Below are 4,285 nucleotides of genomic sequence, written 5' to 3'. Positions count from 1 at the left end.
GGAACAGAAGTTGCCTCCAGAAATTGTGGGTTTTCACTGGAGGTTTTTAAGAAGAGACTGGACAGTCACTTGTCTGAGACATTATAGGTTCTCCTGCTTGAGCGGGGGCTGGACTAGAAGACCTCCAAGATCCCTTCCAGCTCTGTTTTATTCTTATCATTCTTCTTATCCTGGCAAGGGCCCCTATTCTGGGCTGAGAGCAACAATTCAGTTTGGCCCATTTTATTTACATGTGGTCATACCTGATGGTTGTTTGTGGTCATACCGGATATTTGTTTTCATTGGGTAATGCCGATGAAAACACTGCATTCATTCATTGGGATTAGTACACAAATGCAACACCACCAGGGTTTAAAGTTATATTTCACAACCTTGGCAATTTCAGATGGGTGGACTTCAGCTCCCAGAATTCCGCAGCCAGCTATGCCAAGGTTGAGAAATGCTGGTACTGTGGATAGACTGGGAAGCCAAAGAAGTATTTGAAGTTGAACATTTGAAATGTGGTTGAAACAATGGGGAATTCTGGGAGTTGAAGTCCACCCATCTAAAATTTGTGGAGATGGAGAAACACTGAGCTGGCTTGCCAAGGTTGAATGGGGGATTCTGGGTGTTGAAGTCTGCCCATGCTGGCTGGGGGGAATTCTGGGAGCCGAAGTCCTGCCTTCTTAAACTTGCAGAGATTGACAAACACTGGATCCTTGATCTTCAGATCAGATCAGAATAGAGCTGGAAGGGACCTTGGAGGTCTTCTAGTCCAGCCCCCTGCTCAAGCAGCAGTCCCTAGACCATTTCAATATCTGAAATATATTTATTATATGGCATAACATACATGGACTTACAATGTAGATTAACATTTCATCTAGATCAGGAGTCTCCAACCTTGGCCACTTTATGACTTGTGGACTCCAACTCCCAGAATTCTGGGAGTTGAAGTCCACAAGTCATAAAGTGACCAAGGTTGGGGACCTCTGATCTAGATTAAAAACAAAATAAAATATAAATGTTAAAAAGATCTGTCTTCAGATACCAACATTCTAGTGCAGCATCGTTTACCTGAAAAAAGTCAGATACTGAGCCCATTTATGCCCTCAGCTATGTGAGTGTGGGACCCTACAATCACACAGAGGGACCGATGCTACACCCCAACATTGAGTTTTTCTTAATTATGAGATGTTAGGCCAGATGAAATGCGCTGGTTAAGGCGTTGCACATAGCCGAAGAAGGCCTCAAGTCCCACTTGAGCGCAAAGCTTTCTGAAGAACATTCCCTCTCTTTCAGCCAAACCTCACAGGGCTGTTGTAATGTTGTCAAATCAGTCAGGACTGGAATGCAAGCAGGCAGGAACCTTTTTTTGTGTTTATTCAGATCAGAAGCATCACAATTAAAATAAGGCATACTCTATGACATAAAATTTAAAATATCAAATGTAAGATGAAAATATGTACAAATTAAAACAGATCTTGCCCAGAAATTAGCACCATTAATTGTGCACAAGGGTGTACAAGGGTGCACTGATAGGGGCACAAAGGGGAGATATACAGGTAGTCCTCGACGTACGATCAAAATGGAGTCCAAAATGTCTGATGCTAAGTGAGACAGTTGTTAAGTGAGTTTTGTCCCATTTTATGACCTTTCTTGCCATGGCTGTTAAGTGAATCACTGCAGTTGTGAAGCGAGTCACATGATCATTAAGGGAATCTGCCTTCCCCATTGCTTATCAAAAGGTCACAAAAGGGGATCACGTGACTCTGGGACACTGCAACCGTCATAAGTATGAGTCAGTTGCCAAGTGGCTCAAGTTGGATCACGTGGCCCTGGGGAGGCTGCAATGGTTGTAAGGTTGAAAAACGGTCCTAAGCCCCTTTTTTCAGTGACGTTGTAACTTTGAACGGTCACTAAATGAACTGTTATAAGCCGAAGACTACGTACGTGTTGTTGTCTGCAAGTCAACACAATTGCAAAGAGCAGAAGCCACCGGATAGCCCTATTTGTAGCAGGAATCGCAGGAACAGTGTCGAACAAATTCTCGAAAGCACCTTTTATTTTTATTTATTATTTTATTTATATTTCATGTTTCTAGATCATCCCTTTCCCTCAAGGGAGAAGAGTTACAAAATTACAAGAAAGGGTAAGGATACAGTCTTACTAAAGTGCTTGAAAGCAGAAAATACAATTTTAAAATCTTTATCTGATCCATTTGTCCAGAATGGCATAGGTTTGAGCAGCGGGGTTGGACTAGAAGACCTCCAAGGTCCCTTCCAATCCTATGATTCTATATTCTATTATTATGGGAGTTGGTCCTTTATTCTCCTCTTCACACAGCTAGCTATACTCAAATGAAATTGGGATGCAGTGCCTTGTGTGAATTCAAGCAAGTGAGTTTCTCCAATAAACCTGGGTCAGTTTTAAGACCGTGTTTGCCAACCTAGGCAATTTCCAGATGTGCAAACTTCAGTGCCCAGAATTCTCAGGGATGGGCGTTGCTGTTGGGGGAATTCTGGGTGTGGAACTGCACTCCACTGGGTGGTGTGGCATTGCCCAGATATTCCTTGTGACCAGCAATTTATTGTTCTTTGCAAGCTGGGTGGAGAATTTTGAACAGGACTGGATTTCCAGTTCCGTTTCTGCTTTGGCTGCTTTTCCTGCCTTCAGGGGCAGTCCCAGCTACAATGCAATGTAGCAGTCTGGACCAGAAATTTCTGAGTCTCAAACAAAGTTGGATAGCAATTGGATTCACACGACTGGCTACTTGCTAGAGCAGAATTAGGTTGGATAGCGTTTCAGCAGGCTGTGGCAGGCCGGCCTTCATCTTAACACGTTTGTCTGTATTCACACAACCACGTCACTTACCAACCCATTGCTCCATTTTGCAGAGAAAGCTTGCTTAGTTTTACTGTACCTTTGCCTGGCTTTGTTGATTGTGCAAACCCAGCCCATAACATTAACTGAGGGCTTAGTGCATGCGGTGGGTCCAAGGAGTGGATTAATTTAGTAACCAGGTTAAATCATAGATTTATATTTTAATTAATCTCATTTAAACCATGTGATACAAAACCAGGAAGACTAAGTCATTATGGCTCAACCACATTGGAGCCCTGGACGCATGTGATGAAGATCCCGGCAAGCAAGCACATTATTAGAATCACAGGGATGGAAGGTACCTTGGAGGTCTTCTAGTCCAACCCCCTGCTCCAGCAGGAGATCCTAGACCATTTCAGACAAGTGGCTGTCCAGTCTCTTTTCAAACCCTCCAGTGATGGAGCACCCACAACTTCTGGTGGCAAGCAGTTCCACTGGTTAATTGTCCTCACTGTTAGGAAGTTTCTCCTTAATTCCAGGTTGCTTCTCTCCTTGGTTTCCATCCGTTGCTTCTTGACTTGCCTTCTGGTGGTTTGGAAAATAATTTGACCCCCTCCTCTTTGGGGCAGCCCCTCAAAAGTATTGGAAGACTGCTATCATGTTGCCCCTGATCCTTCTTTTCATTAGACCAGACATTCCCAATTCCTGCAACCGTTCTTTGTATGTTTTAGCCTCCACACACACACCCCCAATCCTCTTTGTTGCTCCTCTCTGCACACTTTCCAAACTCTCAACCTCTTTTTTATATCTTGGTGACCAAAAGTGGGTGCAGTATTCCAAGTGTGGCCTCTTCCATTCCCCCATCCCAAGTCGAACGCAGCGGCCAAACCGAACAAAGATCGCCTCTTCCACCCTCAACACTCAACCCTGCGAGGGTTGGCCCTGCAATCCCGTGGCGCCACGCCCACCGTAGCCGTTCAGACGTGCAACCCGTGTCAACCTCTGGTCGTGGGAACGCCTCCTCCGCCTCGGAAGGGAGTCGCTTAGGGGGACGGACCTGTCCTCGCCTTTCCCCCCCCCTCCCCCGAGTCACGTGAGCCAGAAAGAAGGCCAACATGGCGCAGTCCTAGGCAGCTTCATCGTCGCCCAAGCCCGGCCGGGAGGTTAAGGCAGAGGGAGAGAGAGAGAAAAAAAAAAAAAAGAAGAAGAAGAAAGGAAGAGAAAAAGGGAGGAGGAGGAGGAAAAGGTGGGGGTCGTTGCATTGCACGAAGTAGGCGCAGGCAGGAATCCGGCCCGGTGAGTTGGGGAGGGGGGGGGAGGCTGCTGGATTGATGCTGCAATGGCTGAGGGTGGGGGGGTGCAAAAGGCCCCCCACCCACCCACCCCTCCTTTGCACGGTGACCCACCTCGTAGCGTGGCCCTCGCGTCCGGTGCAATCCGGATTGGCAGCGGAGCAGCGGCTGGTCCTTTGCTCCGGGACTGCCGG

The sequence above is a fragment of the Protobothrops mucrosquamatus genome, unplaced genomic scaffold, assembly GCF_001527695.2.
Source record: "Protobothrops mucrosquamatus isolate PMUCROS unplaced genomic scaffold, P.Mucros_1.0 scaffold2599, whole genome shotgun sequence".
Lineage (NCBI taxonomy): Eukaryota > Metazoa > Chordata > Lepidosauria > Squamata > Viperidae > Protobothrops > Protobothrops mucrosquamatus.
Note: the sequence above shows the minus strand (reverse complement) of the source record.